Source organism: Pleurodeles waltl, chromosome 3_1, assembly GCF_031143425.1.
Source record: "Pleurodeles waltl isolate 20211129_DDA chromosome 3_1, aPleWal1.hap1.20221129, whole genome shotgun sequence".
Lineage (NCBI taxonomy): Eukaryota > Metazoa > Chordata > Amphibia > Caudata > Salamandridae > Pleurodeles > Pleurodeles waltl.
This window is the reverse complement of record NC_090440.1, coordinates 211,715,693-211,735,560: the sequence shown is the minus strand read 5'-3', so window position 1 is coordinate 211,735,560 and position 19,868 is coordinate 211,715,693. Positions and strand designations below refer to the sequence as shown.

General features: G+C 44.1%; 1 protein-coding gene across 1 annotated transcript in view; it reads right to left on the bottom strand.

Annotated features, from left to right (window-relative positions):
• Positions 1-1,560, bottom strand: part of STRA6 (signaling receptor and transporter of retinol STRA6) — a 276,453-nt gene extending 274,893 nt beyond the window's left edge. The window contains exon 1 of the mRNA XM_069222218.1: positions 1,309-1,560. The gene's annotated coding sequence lies outside the window, so the exon portion shown is untranslated. The remainder of the gene's footprint in view (positions 1-1,308) is intronic.
• Between the last annotated feature and the right edge of the window lie 18,308 nt (positions 1,561-19,868).

Below are 19,868 nucleotides of genomic sequence, written 5' to 3'. Positions count from 1 at the left end.
AAATACGAAATCGGGTGTTAATATTGTAAAATAGGCGCAAAAGTCCTATATTACTTTGCTCCCCATTATTTTAGCACCCATGTGTAAATCAGCTACCAAAAGACACCCAATACAGAGTGCAAAAGTTACTTCTGCAGGTGCGTTTTGCACTTTCTGTTGCACGGATACCTAAATGACTCAGACACTGTTTAGTATATCTTTAGAGCAACTATTTTTTCAAAAGTGTGGGGTAATTACATGTACGCTTCCAGGCGCTATTAAAAAACAGAGGCAGGACGAAGGGGCACAAACCCAAGACCCTGATGCAACACTTTCTGCAGGAGGCAGTGCCACTGTATTACTGGTTTACCCTCGTCAACTTCGTCTTCCCAACTTTTTACATATTACTCACTAAACATGCCATAAACAGTGGAGCTTAAATAGGTCCCCAATACAACAGTATTTCCTGCACAACCAACAGGTACAGAGTCACTGATGACGTCACATATCAGCAATAGTATCGGCCCACGCAATTTCAGCGGAATCCAATCATTTTTCATATCACCAAATTCCAAAATTGCAGCCCAGTACTTTCCCTGTCATAAAATATCACCATGGCATTAATGCATCACCTATCTCATCTCATTAGTCCATGACAATAACATAGCAAACAGCCCTGCAAGGACGACAACTTTATTGGACGATACCATTGTTGTCCTAACACGTTGTTCACTAGTAGGCTTGTGTCCTATATGGAAAGTTTCCTCTACTGATGTCACACATCTCAACATAATCCCACTAACTTTTCACACTGTTTTCTAGCACTTTCGAATCATCAAAGCCCTCATACTCCCGATTATCGATCGAGCTTGCCAAACATTTGAACGTTCTAGCATTTCCGACTATAGGTAAAGTTCCTGATCCAATCAAACTTCACCAATGCGAAGCAACAAGGAAACCATCCTCACTGTTGCTTCGCAGAACCAATGGGCCCCTATATAGGCAGGCTCTGCCGTCTCTCTCCAGGCCACGACCCTTTACTTCAACCTTCGTAATTGCAATGGTATATTCTCATATAATGGGGTCAATGTGAGCGCAACTGCAAACACTGTCGACTCTCAAGCCCGAAGCATCATGGTACTTGCAGTCCATTGCTTTTCATCTAATTACTTCTGGTGGAATAACTTAAAAAAACAGGGATGAGATAACGTGGTATTCTTTATCTAAGGGTATGAGACGGGTACCTCTAGGGGTACCTGTTGCCCTTGACTTCCCGTTTGGAGATCTGAAGAAGATCCCGAAAGAGTGTAAAAGAGTTAGCTCACGCACCTGTGCTGGATCTCTGGACTTCGGTCCTTCTGAAGTAAAAGAGCCTTCAGACCGTTCAGTGCATCAACTTCCCGAAGTCAGACACCAGAACCGCAGACCCCTGTGTATGGATGGCTTCCTGCTGAATGAGGGGCTCCCCCTGTGCATCGGAGCACCCGGCGGTTTAGGACCCCACCACCCCGACTTCGAGGCTGCTGATCCTTCCCACCTCCTCCTCGCAGTGCACCGAAGGCAGCCGCGCAAAGTTCAGACGGCGGAGGAGGGGTCCGCGGAACTTTATCCCTTCTCTTGCCGAGGACTGGCTGCGGGCCAATGGGCCGGCTAAACGGGACGGCGCCCAGGGCTTTGATCCCGGACCGGCATTGTCCTACGACGCCGGCGCCCCGGAGGAGGGGCGGTCGGGGTACAGGTGGGGAGAGGCGGACCTGGCCGCGTCAGTGACTCACCTCCATAGGGTATCTATCGCACGGAGGAGGGCAGGCGGCGCTGACACACCAGAGAAGGTGACAGTACTCCCTTGCCAACAGCGCATGCCCTCCAATGCCTCATACCTGTCCTCACGTGCCCCAACTCACCCCCTTCCCCACACACTCTTCAATAGCATCTCTATATCGTCATCACCTGTCATACACTGCAGCAGGACGTCACCGCTGTCTTAAGATTTCCCACGCACATCAATCGTGTCCATCTTGAAACCCTGCTACTCATTACAGTTTTAGTCACACGCCATTGCCCTTCAGCCCTATAATTTAATCTCCGTTTCCGAACACTGCCTTTACAACTCATCCCTGCCTCCCCAAACCTATTTAAACATTGCAGTTAAGTACTGTTACCGTTTTAAAACTACAATAACATGCTTCTGCTTAAAACAAAGGCATGTTACCTGTATAATATTTCTTTTGGCCAGAGTTTGGCGCCCCCCGGGATCTCTAGAGGCCCCCCAAGGGGGGCCCGCCCCCCAGTTTGAAGACCTCTGCATTAAATGAATATTAGTCCTTTTGCACCTTGAAGCAATATTGCAAGAAGCAACTTTCCTTGTGCGGATATCACTCAAACAATAAAAACACAAATAATGTCCCTACTAAAATAAGTACACATTTAAAAGTTCAAAGTGCAAATACGTTAAACTAGTCGCACTGGGTGAAAAACTTTGACCTAGGTTTCTCTAAAAAATGTATATTTAATTAAATGTTGACTTTAAAAAATATATTTTATACAGACTAGTGCACCACTATATATGTATATGGTGTTTACATAGTGCAAACCTAGTCAAGAGGCAGCACAGAGCTATGCATGGTCAAAGACACAGGCAACATGTGATAGGAGGTATAGGTGGTTTGTTGAATGTTACTGTGGTACGGTGTAGTGTTTGTTTAAAAAGATAAGCATTCAGCTGTTTCCAAAACTGGACAGCCACTGGGATGTCTGCATGGATATTGTTCCAGAGTTTTGGTGCATAGATGGGAAAGGACATTTTACTTTTATTTTCCTTGTTTGCACTTCTTCATTCTCTGCGTGAAAGGTGAACTTAAACTGGGTGTATAGAGGGCCACCTGAGATAGTGAGCTTGTTGTAGAAGTAGGTAGGAGTGCCGGTCTTCATGGCTTTGTTGGTAATACAGCTGGTTTGGAAGAAGGTGCAGGCCAACAAGAGGAACCAGTAGAGTTCCAGCAGAGTGGGGCGATGTGGCCATATTTATTCAGACTCTAATGAGGTGTGCTGGAGCATGTAGGATGCCCGTAATGGGACAGGGTGGGTTCAAATTTCAAGATTGGTTTCCAGATACCCAGTGCAATATAAAGTGTGTGGCCCATACGTTTTTTGATCAAGAAAGATATGAAAGCGAACAAAACAGTTGAAAATAGCTTGACTTCTATTAAAGACATCACTGAACTCACTGTAAAATACCAGAAACTACCAGAATATGATGTGTAGGCTAAGAGCATTTAATGGCATGTGCCCTGAGCACTGACTCGTAGACCTCCATCAATGCCCTCTGCAACCCTTACAACTCCTGATAATAATTACTAGTATACAATACTGGCTCCAAAGTGCCTTTTCTTTTGCACTTTAGCATGACATATTCAGTTAACATCTTTGTGATGCATCTCCTTTCAGCTGCACATGACTTTTCCCAACTTTGCAGCACACATAGAAAGTAGAAGTTCAAATGCAATGAATGAATATAAAGCCTTGCTCACTAACTAGCCTGGACTATAGCTGCAAGACCCACGGGAGAGAGGACAGGCCTCTACCGTTGCCAGCTGGCTTGGATTGTACCAGCATGGCTATTATTTTCATGTTTACACCAGAGGAAAAATTTGAAAAAGGAACACAAGCTGTGATTTTTCTCTGTTTTCTGCGGGAGGACAACAGCTAATTTGCATGGGGTTAGTCCTCATCTGTAGCACACTAAGTAAAACAATAATAGCCTAGAATGCTTATTACAATATGTATAAGGGCTGAAATTAATTCAAGCATTCTACCCTTTTCCTTTTTTTTCTTATCTGTGAGATTCGCTAGGTACAACAGGGATGCCCACATGTGAGCTGTGTAGCGCTCTGGGCCATAGTGCACAATTTGCACTCCACTGAGGAGACCCAGTCTTGATTGTTTGTTTGTGTTTTAGCTTAGAGGGGACATGACTTGACATGACACAGCTTGACTGTTCTTATCTGAGCAGTTCCAAAATTTATTTGCATAAAGTTGGTCCCTGATTGTAGTTACACAGTGAGTAAAAACATAGACTAAACAAAACTCTGCCCAATATATGACCACTGTGTCTAGATTAATTTAGCATTACTCCCATCACTATGTGTTTTTCTAAGCAGAGCAAACAGCTCAACAGAACTTTTTAGGATATAACTATATAGAACTAAAAATCCCTGATTCACAGACAAATTAAAGCTCTCAACCTGGGCAGAGAGAGGAGAGTATAAAGACAATGCTGTGGAGACTATGATATAAATAAAAGAATATACCATATCAACATAGCATGCGTTTAAAGTCGGGGAAGTCAAGAAAAGCTAGTTCTCTGATTGCATCTACCATGCTTTGACCCCTTCAAAACAATTATTCAATATTGTAATTGTATTAGACCTGCAGTCTCCTTCAGCTACCTTACAACTCTCCAAACAACCGTGTGATAATCTTGCTCAATTCTTCTTCTTCAACAAGACCAAACAAATACATTTGAGCAATATATTTTATTATGTTTCTGGTAAAGCATATGTCAGTGAAGAAGGATCAGTACGGTACATGAGTAGGTCCACAACAACTGAGATAATATAAACTCAAAATTAAGTTCTCTGTATAACTGCAAGCAGTATGGCTATCTTGAGAAATGTGATCTGCAGTCAAAAGGATAGTGCTGTAGATTGTGTGCATAATAGCATGTCATAGAAGCACAGCATAGCCAGTAGAAATGAGCAGGGGGAAAAAGGAAAACTAAACAACAGGAAAGAAACCTTCAGCAAACTTCCACTGAAGTGTGTACCCAAGAACATTTACCATTATACTAATGCCTGGTGGCGATAATAAGGTTGTAAGGCCCTATAGTTGCACCCTTAGCAGATTGTGAAAGATCTGAATAAACTTAGCCAGTCAGTCATGCCCCCACAGCTCAGGGTAAACAGGGCCATCACTCCTCAGAGATGTCCCCATCTGGGAACAGAGCAGCCGTACTTCATCATCTATTAATTGGCAGGCTTGCAGGATCATCTGCCAAGCCTGTGCAAGCTCAGGACTGTGCTGACCCTTCTGCACTTCCATTTTCAGTAGAGCCCCTTCACTCTCAGCCCATTTAGACAATTCTTGTCTTCATTCCCTAAAGGTTAGGTCAGCGGGAGACTTTCAAAAATTTGCCACCGAGCTAGTACATGGGTCAAATCTGGCGGTGGTTAGGTTAGCTTTAGGTTTTGGAAGGAGTCCCAACATGCATACTGCCATAGTCCTACAGATATTCCTTCCAGTGGAAACATTAACAAGATTAATCCCAGTATCCCAGTAAGACTTGAACAATCCCACACCATGTGTTATAAAGTAGTCCCCTCTACTCGACATCCTTGGCAGGTCTCATCTGCCCCAGGGAACATACTATTGATCTTTTAGGGGTTGGGTACATCCTATGAAGGTAGTAGCAATGACTTAATTTAAACTAGGTGTTCCGGGATGTGCAAGGGGAGTATTGGTTGACATTACTCCGGTCACCATCAGTGAAGGCCAAGCCCATATCTGCGGCCCACTGTTATGAAGCCCACTTAGCTCGCACTCAGTTTGGGCTTGAAGCAATCTGTAGAAAAGGTCTATTGCCCTTTTTTGTCCAATACAAGGGCAAATATATTTTAAGGAACCATGTTTCATGGTTTCTCAACTGCCACATTCCCAGGTGTGCCATATGGTGGCCACAGCCACATCGTACAGCAGGAAGTGACGTGCGGGGAACACATACTCATTGAAGTCACAAAAGTACCTCAACTGACCATTCGCATCCCAGTTCCAGAATATAGTCATTATCCTCCTTTACCAGTCATGCAATTCAGACCACTTGCCCTTGCGAACGCGCCACGGAATCCTAGCTATTATCAATACCAAATAGTGGATTCTGCGCTAGAGGACAATGGATCGCAGCGACATAGGTTTGAGGGGATGTCACCTATGGGAAGTGTGAGAAACAACAATAAAAATAACATCAATGTTCTAAACCTTCAGTCAATAACCACACCAATTTAGTAATAAGAAGCCATGAATTTATTTCCCTAAATTAACAATGCTAGTGTCACGAAAATAACTCTCAAACACAAATGATAAGTATATAAGATCAATAGCGGTTGGCTAAAATGTCTTATATATCTAAATTTGATTAATACAATCAAACAAATTATCTCCAAAAGGATCACACTTATTAATAATACAGTAAGTGATAACAATCGCAAAATATACAATAGTTCAGCATAAAATGATCTCAAAACAAAACGTAAGCATTACAGGATTAATTCCCTTCACTAACCACAAATTAGCATTAACATGTTGGGCTTCATGTAAAAAGAATTTAGTTACACAAATTTATAAAAACCTCTATCTTAATTATAATAAGAAAACATATTTATTAATAATGTGCAGCATTAAAATCATTAGCTGCAGTTGGTATCTGAAAAGCAAAAGAGACACTTCACACATTTAATAACATACATTACTCATAACAAAGTAATAACAGCAAATAGTCTGCTTCAGCTCGAGGATACCATCAATTAAGTCATCTGAAGATTTAGGCATAATAACAACTAAATCTTGAACCATCAGTCTTGAATCCTTTCTCTCTGAACTGAGAGAATAAACTCCTAACCCCCCAAATCTATCCCAATTGTTATACTAAATTCTAATAAACTCCTGATTGGTCAGTCTATGGGGTGGTTTCATTTCCGACAACTAAATTGATGACCTAAAACTCAACAAATCTACGTTAACTATAACATTTTCCTTCAATGTAGCGTTGCTCTTTCCGTCTCGTCTGTAACTCCATTGTTTCATCGCCTCTCTAATATCTTGTTCTCAGAATGAAGCTTCTACAGTTGCCATCCACTTCCATCCTCGAGGAAAGACCAGATATTAGTACCATTCTCAAACAATAGGACATTTCAACTTATGCAATGCTTAGGTAATACATGACCTTGTAAGACATAACGCTCAACCCACTAGGGGTAGTTGCGGGTACATCTACACAAGCTTCAGAAATAATTTCATGAAAACTCGGAAGCATGGTAAATAACCATAGCGTCTGAATATTATTTTGCTCAGCCAGCCAGAAACAGAAAAAACAAACATTTCAAAAGTTTCTTGTTTTACACGTTAGTTCATTACGCATTTTTAGTATGAAAATCATTATTAAACATATTAGAAAATTCACACTCTCACACCCTTATGAGGTAGCTGTGGCAATGTTGCTTAAGATAGGTCTTTTGCATAAGGAATCCACGCCTGCATTCACTGGAGGGCTCAAACTCATGCACACTATTGCCTAGCAGGGTTCTCTCTAGATTGAAACAGGAGATTTAGCAATGAAGCCAGAAATGTGGCTTGAGTGAGTATGAATCCTATCCCAATGGGCATCTCAGTCCAGCACATATCCTTCCAATAGGCTGCCCGCTTTAGCTGTGGAGCGAGATAATACAGTTCAATATCAGGGACAGCCATCATCAGCGGGAAGCCACAGTTTAGTAAAAGCAATCCTCTGCAGATCCATCCCCCCAAATGAGAAATACCAGTAAACTCTCTATTGCACAAAAGATGCATTTCGGGAGTAATAGCAGGAGTGCAGCAAAATCACACAAGAGCACGGAAGGAAAAACATTTTTGATAGTACAATCCTACCCATTACAGATAACAAGAGTGTTAGCCAGGAATGTACCAATAATTTCTTAAAAGGTAACGCCACTCTGAAATGAAATGTAGATTTATATAGCGCGGCTTATCACCCATGAGTGTCCGAAGGCGCTATCCATGGGCCCAGGGAGATCAAGTGATTTGCCCAGAATCACAGGACGTTGCACTGATGCCAAGGCTCGAACCCGGATCTCCAGTTCCTGAGGTGGTTGCTCTGACAGCTGCGCTACATCCTCTCTAAAGCTTCCCTCTAGCAATGCAACTGTAGTGTGCCAAATGCACACTCCCAGATATGTAAGAGTAACCAGGTTCTAGCATAGGTCATTCCCTAGTTCAGGGGGATTCATCTGCATTGCCAGAGTGCACAGTGGTAAGGCATTTGATTTGTCCCAGTTCAAGCATAAATCTGAGGGGCAACTAAAGCCCTCCAAGGCTGTTAAGGCACCTTCCACATCTGAGCATTCACCTTGTTGATATAATAACATGTCATCCATATTAAAGAAGATATGGCGGGGGAGCCATCGCTCTGCAGCCTTCAATAATACTCACCCTTTGCAAAGCATAAGGGCAAACGGTTCTATGGGAATAGTGAATAGCGCTGGCGAGTGGGGCCTACCTTGCCATGTGCCCCTCTCAACCTGAGCAGCCTGTTTACCATACTTTTACTGAGAAGCTTATAATTTATATTGAGTATAGCTAATGGTCTTTAAAAAGCTACCCAGGCCCTGTCCTTGCGACGCTTCAGGAGAGGGATGGGCAAGGCCTCTTTCATCATTGGTGGAAGACAACCCAAAGCCCTGGCTTCATTATATAGTTCAGTCAGGATATAAGCTAGGTCATCAACGTATGTTGCCTAAACCTGTATGGGTAACCCATCCAATTCGGGTACTTTGCCCCTAGCCAGCGCCTTAATGGCAAACTCTACTTTTTGGACTACTATCTCCCTGCCCAGAGTGGTTACAGCATTGTTGGTTAATATTCTCATCCAAGCAGCGATGTGCTAATCATGGAGAGCCTGATCACCCACATTCTCTCCCCATGCACAGGGCTGAGTATAATAAGCTTGAAAATCCATATTGGATTCAGCTTGAGTGTAAATCAAACGATTGTCCGTGTCATTTCGAGGTAGGATAACCAAGCCAGTCATCTCCCAACCTTATCACGTTCATCGTGTACCTTAACAATATAGGTATGGTAATTGTATATTTTGAGCATTTCCATTATATTAGACTGATTAGACTGATTTTCCCCATCAAATCTTAGGTTGTCCAAGGGCTCCAGAGCACCAGTTCTTGGCAATTCTCACTTGTTTAAGAGTTTCTTTTGTTTTGTTATCCCATCATGCAGTTGTGTGCAAACCCCTGCCATCGTAGCAATCTAGTGGCTGCGTAGCGCAAGCTCCTGTTGCAATATGACAACGTTTGCCTATTTACTCTAAAGTAGTTGCAAATCGTGTCCCCAGGGCGGTTCTGAAAACCGGACCATCAAAGCTGTGACATGAGCTTTTAGGTTAGACTGCACAATCTACCACTATTCTATTTAAATGACAAAAATAATGGATTATGGTCTGATTGAGGTTTTGCAAGCTATAGCTCACCCTTTTATCATACGTGTGGTGCCTAAATGTATATAGGTGAACAGATAAGTCATGCATGCATGAATGAATATTAAGAATAATTGGTTCCCTTCGGCTGATGAGCCGTCCAGGAGTCAATAGAACTCCACTCTTTGGACCATCTAGGAAGGAACTGGTCAATCTTACAAATCAGAGAAAGGGGTATCGGTTGATAATATCTTATCCAGTATGACATTGACTTTACTGCAGAAATCACCCCATCAAGCATTGGATAATGTAATAGCATGGTTATATGTGGTGCCAGGGCTGCCAGGAAGGTCGGTTGGTCAGTGTTCGGGCATAGATATTAATTAAAGCTGTGTCTTTTTCATCAAGATTGCCCCCTAGCTCTATGTACCAGCCATCTGGATCCATGATTTAAATTTGGGACAAGAACAGTGTCTTTGTTAGGATCCTGATTAATACCCATAGCCGAACACCGAATAGCTGGCAGGATCGATCTTCCCAAGCCAGCTTTTTTGCAGAGCCAGCCATCTTGTTTTAGTAAGGTGGGTTTCCTGGAGAAAGGCAACCTGGTCCCTGTACTGTTTAATTTGCATTTGTATTCTGTGTCTCTTACTTGGAGAATTAAGGCCCTGCAAATTCCATGTGAGGACCTTAGTAGGGGGAGCAGTACTTGCCATGGTAAGAAACAACCCAGTCATGTGGACCTTGCAAATCACAGCCCCCACCCCGATGTTCTGATTACAGAGAATGTGTACACCTCATTTGGAAGCATGAACAGAAACCAACATAATAGTTGAACAATAGTAACACACCACAACTTTACCCACCTGGGACAGACGCGCCACAGTGCTCAGTCTAAACTGTGCTGAACCATAGTGTGATCACACTTTCAGCAAGGCCACAGTGGACCTTTTACTCAAGGTTGAATGAAGGGGTAAAGAAACACTTGATAAGCAAATCAAACTCTTGCTCCCCAGAACCTCCAATCTAGGGCTTATACACACCTCTAACTCCCTACATCTCAATTCCATGATATAAATAGTTAGATAATGTCATCTGTAGTTCAAGGCATAACTTTAGACCGCGAGAAACCAGAGTCTAATCCTGAGATGCTGTCCATGCCAGTACCAGAATCTACTCCCTCGGCACCCAACAGCGTGCTCCACCATCGCAGCTGCAGCCTACCGATGGGTAGTCTGGGGGCCTCTTTGTGTAAATTCGTTTGAGTCCCTGGGGTCCGACGGAGTTCTTTGGCCATCCTGAGCAGCCCTGAGTATCATAGCTATAAATCCAGTCCCAAGTCTCAGCCTGGTCAGCGATAACCATAGATTTTCCATCAACCTGAACCCTCAGCCAGGGCAGTAGAGCACAGGGGACTTCCAGTTCTCGCAATCTCTTTTTCACTTCTATAAAACACCCTCTGACTGCCCTGAAGCCATATAGTTGGGAAAGATCAAAACAAGCAAATTCTCCACCATGAATGGTCCAGCAGCCCACACCCAACACAACAAAAAATAAAAATGTCAAACCTATGAAACCTGCCACCACTGGGCACAGTGGTTTACAAGGCTTGGGAGGGACTGAGCCATCATCCTGTGCTTGAAGGTGTAGAATTTAGATAGTCTTTCTGAGGCAACCACCTCTTGCAGCCAGTCCTCTAGGTGATCATACAGTCCCCTTTGATGTTCTTAGGTAAACCACCAATTTTGATGCTATTGCACCGGGCCCTACTCTCTTTATCTTCCACTCTGCTTTCCAGGACTCTTATATGTTGTAATTGTATTTATGTAACACTTACTACCCCTGACAAGGCATCAAAATGCTTTTCAGCGAGTAGCACTCTACCCTGAAACTCAAAAGGATTAGTGGTGGGTTAGTATAGGGAAACATAGGGAAATATGAGTGAATGTGAGCAGTGGGTATGTGAGTCAGTTGGACTGAACAGGATAATGGAGGGATAGAAGAGTTTAGAAAGCTGAGGTTTGGGATGGGTTAAAAGGAGAGATGGAGGAGGGAAGAGTATATAGTAAGGGATTAGGGAGATCATAGTAGTAAAATGAGGTTTGGGATGAGTTGAAGGAGGGCTACATGAGGGAAGAATTTAGAAAGGGTTGTTTGGGAGATCATGTTCAGACATGGATGTAAGTTTAGACACTGTCCTTGGTCACAGGGGTCAAGTCTGAGAAAGCAGATTCCACATTGTGTACCTGGTCAGCCATTTTCCTGTGATCATCTCTTAGTAAACTCAGATCCACCACCAAGGAGTCCACTTTGTTCTCCAGAGCTTCTCTGGTGGAGAAAATGGCAGCCAAGATTGCATTAAATTTATCTTCAGACACGTGGGCTGAGCCAATATCTACTGATCATAAAGGTGGATCTGTAACAGCCCTCCAGGTAGGAGGCCCACATGGGAGTTCTCTTTGGGGTTTTTGTGTTTATCCCACTGAAAGTAGAGCTCAAAGTCACCAACTCCGCTGCCCAGGAGTGAAACATTCCATTAAGGATGAGCCAGTGAGCAGCTGAGGCCTGCTAATGAGCCTATTGATAGGGGGACAAGATCAGCCTGCCCGCATCCTTGGAGCTCTGTAGTCACCTCCTCTGTGTTGAAGCACCCCATGTGCAATTCACCAGGGTAATCGGTCACAGACTCCAAGCTCTGTCCGATGGCCGCCAAATCCACCACCTTCCAGCAAAGCACCTTTAAGGCAAGCAGTGCTACCAGTGTGGCCCCTTGGTCGCAAATCTGCCCAAGGGTCAGTGCCAAACACAATTCGCAAGGGTACCTTCAAATATCTCTCTCCATCGGCCTATAAACCCCAATAGTTCACAGCAGTCTGTCCAGCTCTCTGCCGGTCGCAATGTGGTGAAGGCTCTTCATGGTGCAAGAGGTCCCCCAGAAGAAGTCCACAGGTCCTAGCACAGGTCTGCTCATTATCACTACTGATAGTGGAGCGAAGAGGGTGTCTTGTCCTAAGATATGGCAACCCAACTGGGTGCGGGCTGTGGCAACAATATGTGGAGGGGGGAATGCAGCCCCCATGTAGGCTAACATCAGTCTATTAGGACTGCATGGATCTGCGACCTCCTCCAGGTCTCTCCAGACTTGCCCGACCCACAGCTTCACAGCGAGAGCAAAGAGCAGCTGCAGAACCCCCGGTACATCCTGGCTTTCCACCCACTTTCTGAGTCGTGGCAGGTCACCCTCAATTTCCAGATCAGCGCCCAGTCAGCAGGATCATGCGATTAATCCCAAGGTGGTCATAGAGCACTCAGGAGACCCATCCTACAGAACAGTGGTTAGTTCTGCCCCCCACCAAGATCAAACTAAATTACTTCTAGCTCTTCTTTCACACCAATCTTGTTGCCACTGGTACAAACTTTCCTCCAATTGGTTCATGACCAGCTAAATTCGTGAAACGGATTTTCCCTTTTCTCAAAACTCAGCTGTTGGACTTGTTTATTGTCTTTATAACAAGGTATTTTCCCCAGTACATTGAAGAAAGCCACTGAAATCCATATAATTGAAAAAAACATCCTTAGCCCACAACATCTTAACAGCTTTTGGCCACCTTCCCCTCCACCATCCTTGGCAAACTTTTGGAAACATTGTTTTTAACATAATTTTGTTGAAAGCAATAATCTTTTGGATGTCTTACAAGCAGGATTCTGGCCACGACAGTGTACAGACCTGGTGTTGGATGACCTTTGATACCTGGTCAACTATGGGGGCGTGGTCCTCTTAGGCCTGTCATTAGCATTGAATACCACAAATCATTTGATCCTGATAAAACTTTAGATGAAGTGGGGCTGAGTGGCTAAAACAAACGGACTACTTCATTTGTATCTCACTGGCAGCAGTTACCACCTTTTCATTCCACATTCAAGTAATTAGACTGTGATGTCTCACAGGGGTCAATCTTGGCCCTACTGCTTTTTAATATACTCTCCTACAAAACCTATTGGTCAGTTCTGTATGTATGAGGATAACAGTCACATCTCATTTAATATGCATAATCCGAAAGCTGGTTTGAACCTTGCACAAAATGGAAAGACCTTTACCAACTGCCTTACTTTAATACCCTAATGGATGTCTTCTAACTTCATGAAGATAAATCCTTCTTAAAGTTCGTGTCTGCTAACGACCAAAGCAGATCCTTCAAGGCTCACAGTCTGCTGGCCTGAATTAATGTAACCTCCTCCATTCCCATCTAAACACGTATGCAATCTGGGCAACCACCTCAGCCGAAATCTATCACCATCTCTATCAAGATCGCTAAAAGACGTTTATATTACATCAATACTTTATTGCACATTCCATTTTACCATATCTTAATTCAATCTAGGTTGGATTGCACAAAAGCCATTTATTTAGTCATTGAAAAACTCCTCTATTGATTTCAACTCACGCAAAATGCTGCTGTCTATCTCATATTTAACAAATTGTTTGATCCTGGACACATACAACTCTGCCTCAGCACACTGAACTTACAATTTATTAGCCCTTTGAAATGTGCCTAATGGAAGAAACACAAACCAAGGGCATAATTCTGGACAGGTCTCCAGCATGATTTTCTTTCACACATTCAAATATGTTTGCAATTGTGCAGGACCCCTCACATGCTTCAGCGCCTCCCCCCCCAGCCATCTACAAGCATCTCTTTCACAACTCCCAAAGGGCTGAAAGTCTGATAGTTGCTTGTTATTTCACAGGGTTAAAGAGGTGGGGCAGCAAAATGTGGCACAATCGGGACAAGGCCTCTGGTTTCAGGACAATCCTGCAGACTGTGAGTCGAAGCAATTCGACCTAATGGAGGGATGCTCTCTCCTAGGGCTTGCAGTGCTACATCTAGTTGTGAGGGCCAGAGTAGGGGGCCCTCATCCCTACTCTCAATTACAACAAGAAAAGCTTAACTTTCATTTAGATGGTGGGGTGGGGGGGGCGGTGGGGGAGAAAGAAGATCGGCGTGGGAAGGGAGAAATATTCCGTGGCCTGGCTGTAGCACATTGATTCGGGGCCCCATGTTTATTGTCCTATTTCAGGGCCATGGGCAACTGCCCACATTGCTCATGCCTACCTCCGACCCTGTTTCCAATGCTCTCGAGGTCTTTACCCCCTCACATGCACCATAAACATACCTTGCCGTCATCTGTGAAATGTGCCTCCATAACACGTGGCACAATTTAGAGGGAGGAGTAGGCTCAGACTCAATCATTGATGTGCAGAAGCCCTCTTTATTCAGCAGCAAGGTGGGCTTCCATAACACAACATTCACCTTTGATGCGCACACACTAAAATGCTCTAACAAATATCTAGCAATGATTACCTACCCATTATACATTGGTGAATTCCTGTTTAGTTAGTGTTTTAGGTCTTGGACTCTTCCATCTGGCTCCAGTACTTCTTTATGCTTACCTGGCTTACCCACTGCTAGACCAGGCCTACTTTCCAGTTCATTTCTCATCCACTCTCTCACTCTACCTTTTCTTTTCTTTTATTTTTGTGTCACTATAACCTCTTCCAGAGACCCCTGATCACAGAGACACAAGCCTTGTAAATCTCTTTGGTGCCCAATCTGCATCCAGAGTTGTTTTTTTATGTTTCTGGGTGGGATGATGGGCTTGTCTAAGAGGGAGAAATTATCCCATATGTTGTGAGTGAGCACAGCAGCCACTATGTCATCATGTCCATGCCTATGGCCCCGCCCCTGAGTACCCGAGTGAAAAGTTTAGTTTCCCTTCCCGTGGGCCCGAATAGGCTTGAACTCAATGATGTGCAAAAGGTCCCTTTATTTGGGAGCAAGATTGGCTCACATAACACAGCCTCTGGGTTTCCCCCACACAATACCATTCGCTAAAAATGTTCTTATAGTGATATCCCCTCCCCCACCACTAAACAATTCCCACCCTTAAATTATCCACCTTTGCTCTTTAACGTTGGTGAATGATGATTTACCCTATTGTCTTCAAACACACAGAACCTCCCACCAAGCTTCAATACTTTCTTTTGCTTACTTAACCGTTCCTGTACTAGGCTTAACTTTCAGTTAATTTCTCATTCACTCTTCCCCCTACCTTTAATTATGTCTCTTTACCTGTTACCCGATATCTTCCTCACTCCACAACCCAAAAAATCACTACACTCCCCTGAGATGTTCTTTATGTTCCCTGTTTCCATTATTCTTGTCTCAGGCATCATCCATCTAGCACCTCTGTCACACTCACCAGATGTAACCTGTTTCTCAGTAAGGATAGGCGCACCCAATCATGCTGGAACAACATTGAGAAATCTTACAGAAATTCTGCATCTCTCAACAGCTTTATGCTTTTGCTTTGCAAGGACCCGCACTCCTGTCTATTCTGTTGCTATCTTGGCACGATGATCACCCCTGGGTTCCTTACACTTCCCCCACACCATCCTGGGTAGTAACTGGATCCAAAATAATGCCACCCTGTCCTAACTGTCTCTCACCATCCCTAAGTCCATTTTTAGGGTCGAGCCTGTGTTGCATGCGCTCGCGCATGCGTATCGCACGAGACGCTTTAGTGTTTAGAAAAGGGCTCGGAACCCTGTCGACGTCACGTCAGTGTTTTTCATTGGTTCGTGGGCTTGCCTGATAAAATCTGCTTGCTTTCATTAGTCGAAGGCATGCATACGTCATGCCTTTTCCAGTGGCTAGCCCTCCTCGAGCGCATCGACCAAGTACAGAAAACATGCGAGGCTCGCTGTTTTCTGTCCAGCTCGTGGACTACTTTTTCTCTAATTTACTTGCGCGATATCGCTTGGCAGAAGTCGAGCGCTTTACATAGTTAATTGCACTTTTTCGGGTTACGTACTTAAATGCACTTTTGCCGATAGGTGAAAAGTCGGGTTAGGAGTTTACAACGCTATCAGCTCTAACATGAGCAAACGCGAGACCAGTTGCATTGCAAATGCTTGTTAACATTGTTATACCTGTCATCTGCCCCAAATAATTCTCCTCCAAGTGAATTAGAACTGCATCTAACTGTTGCCATTTTTCTTATGTTCTAATTATGCAGGTATCAGCTTAGTGCTGAAGTGTAGCCAGTGGTTCCAGGAAAAGCCTTCTCATGCCCATTTTTGGGGACCAGCACTTATTAGTCCTCTTCAGATTTTGGCCCAGAGCACAAGAGTGAAAAATGCATATAGGAAAGAAAGCAAAGGCAGAACACTATGACAAAATGAGAAAGCAGTAAACTGAAAGAGTGAGATAAAGGGGCAGGGAGTTTCTGGTGGTGAATAAAAGAGGCATGAGATGGATTCAGGACTACATAGTCTTGGTGAACGACATGCCGACATTCAATAGCACCGTCTTAGCCTTCTAAGTATAATTTTGGGCCCCTGCACTTATTCATTCAAACACTAAGCACTGCTTCAGTTGTAGCTAACAAAATAACAACTACAGGGTATACCCTTCAGCTATTATTAACAAGGGGCTGTGGTAACCAGTATATCAAAACCAAAAATGTTGCCCCTTGTAACAATTATTTTTAAAGATATATACATAAAGCAACATCAATCAATTGTGGGTCAAACGATTCCATAAATACTGATACAAAAAAGAAGAAAATACTTCAAAAGCAATTTACATATTTGAAAACAAATCATTTACTATTTATCATCATAGACACCCTACACTGAACCTTAATGATTTGTCCATTACCTATAAAAAAAATAGTTTATGCAACCCATACATATGAAGTAACACATAAGTCTAAGGGAACAAATAACACACCAAGAAAACAATTACTAAACTGGCACGGGCATGATGTTATGCATGTGCTGGGTCCCTCAGTCTTTGAATGAATTAGTTAATGGTTTGTAAAGCATAGATGCCACACTAGTACAAGGGCATCATAGTGCTGAAACAGAAAAAAGGATCTGACTGTATGGGCAGGAGATTAGAGTGAAGATTAAGATGAGTTGAAAAATGAACTTTTGAGGTTGAGTCTAAACATAAGATTAGATGTTGAGTTGCATATGTCAAATGTGAGGGAGTTCCAAAGCTTGAATGCCAGATAGGCAAAGGAATGACCACCTATCTGGCAACGGTGAAAATTAGATCTGTAGAAACATGACATCAGAGGATCTCAGATGTGAGGGATTAACATGTTTTGAATTTAGACAGGACAATTTTTGAACAGGCTTTGAAAGTTCTGCAAAGAGTTTTAAATATTACTCTGTTTCCTTATTGAGAGCTAGGGAAGTTCTTTCAGCTGAGCTGAAATAGGTTGACTATGAGAAAGATTGCAGATCAAATGGACACCGGAGTTCTAGACAGTTTGGAGTCTATGAAGAAGATACTTTGGGAGACCGATAAGGCAATCTTATGTAGTTTAGCCTTGCAATGTAAGAGCATGTATTATTATTTTACAGGTTAAAGCTGGTAGAAGGTAAATCATTTTCCTGAGTGATCTCAGGAAAGAAAAGCAAGTGGGTGAAACAGTGGTTATCTGGGAAGAAAAGAATACATTTGAATCTAATTTTATGTCTAGAGCTTTGGCAGTGGTGGATACTGTTAGAAGCAATCCTAACACGCATGGCCACAAGCTTAAGACGAAGAGGAAAATTGGTTGCTAAAGATGAGAATCTCTGTTTTATTCCTGTTAAACTTCAACAACTCTCCATCATCCAACTGGCCACTGTGCATATGTAGGCCTGGAAACTGCTAGTATAGCAATTGTAGTATAAGTGACTTTTTCTGAGATCGAGATTATTAGCTGAGTACTATCAGCATAAAAAATAATACTAAAGTCAAAAAGAAGCACAATGGCAATAAACATTAAATAGCATGGCACTCAGAGAGGAGCCCTGTGGTACACCTTGCTGAACCTTACCCGAAAAGGAATTATAGGTGGAAGAATGGGAGACTGTGATCCGCTGCCTAAGAAGAAATGTGGCCATTTTAGAGCAGATGCATAAACCCCTAAATTGAAAAGATGTTTTAATCGGATCAAATGGGAGATCATATTGAACATTGTTAATAGGTCTAATAGGATCAAGACAACCAATCCTCTTTGATTCAATATGAATCTTATTTGTCAATAGAACAGTTTTTGTTCTGTGTTGTGGTTTCAATCTGATTCAGGTCTCGTGTACCAGAGCAATTGCCTCCAAACATTTCCTCAATTGTTTATTTTCCTTTTTTTTAGAATCTTGGACAGAAGTGAAGTAGCTATAAAGGACAAAATCAGCTAAAGCTAAGGCATTGACCAAATAATTTTTTCAGGAGTGGGATTGGAGATGCATGTTTCCAGACTTCTGGAATTCTCACAGAGCAAAAATTAGCTCCGGGAGACTAAGGGGGTCATTCTGACCCCGGCGGTCTCAGACCGCCGGGGCCAGGGTCGGCGGGAGCACCGCCGACAGACCGGCGGTGCCCCGCAGGGCATTCTGACCGCGGCGCTTTGGCCGCGGTCAGTGCAGGAAAACCGGCGGTCTCCCGACGGTTTTCCGCTGCCCGTCAGAATCCTCCAAGGCGGCGCAGCATGCTGCGCCGCCTTGGGGATTCTGACACCCCCTACCGCCATCCTGTTCCTGGCGGTTCGCCCGCCAGGAACAGGATGGCGGTAGGGGGTGTCGCGGGGCCCCTGGGGGCCCCTGCAGTGCCCATGCCAATGGCATGGGCACTGCAGGGGCCCCCGTAAGAGGGCCCCGCTTGTATTTCACTGTCTGCATAGCAGACAGTGAAATACGCGACGGGTGCAGTAGCACCCGTCGCACCTTCCCACTCCGCCGGCTCGATTACGACCCGGCTTCATGGTGGGAAGGTCGTTTTCCCCTGGGCTGGCGGGCGGCCTTTTGGAGGCCGCCCGCCAGCCCAGGGGAAAACTCAAAATACCCGCCGCGGTCTTCCGACCACGGTACAGTATTTTGGCGGCTCCCGCCGGGCGCGCGGTGACCGCGCCCGGCGGGAGTCAGAATGACCCCCTAAGACTGATAGCTTTCACCCTTACAATAGATATATGCAGTAGATATAGCTAAGTCCCCTCTGCACTTTGACTCTCATCGATATTCCTCCCTGTTGCAGTCATGTCCAAGAATCATCCCTCCCTGCACCGTCCCATTGGCCTCCGCCTGCTGCGCTTGCTCTGAGCACTACCTGGATTTTGCTGGGTTTATTGTACATTGGTGGATGTTTCCTTTTGCAGCACTTGAGGTGACCTCTTCTGCCTCCTGGGACTTCAAGGCACCCTTGATGATTATCATGCATTCTGCTGGGGACCCCTCCACTCCTGTAGGAGGGGTCGCTCCCTTCCTGTGTGGGGAAGGCCCCTTACCCTTCATAGGAGCTTTGTTCTACTCATTTATCCTTGATGATCCTGAGGTGTTAGGGACCCCAGGAGCTTCTGACCCAGCAACACTGCAGCAGGGACCCCCATCAGCACCACGTTTCTAGACCTCATTGTGGGTGGAGGATCTATAGGGGGTTGGTGCAACTCCCATGGTATCGCACCCACCATCCTCAGCACCATGAGGGTGGCCTCCACTTTGGCTGGGTATGGTGTACTAGTTGCATCCAACCACTCTCCTTGCAAAGTGGGGAGAAATTATTTTACTTGCTGATATTGCCTGCTG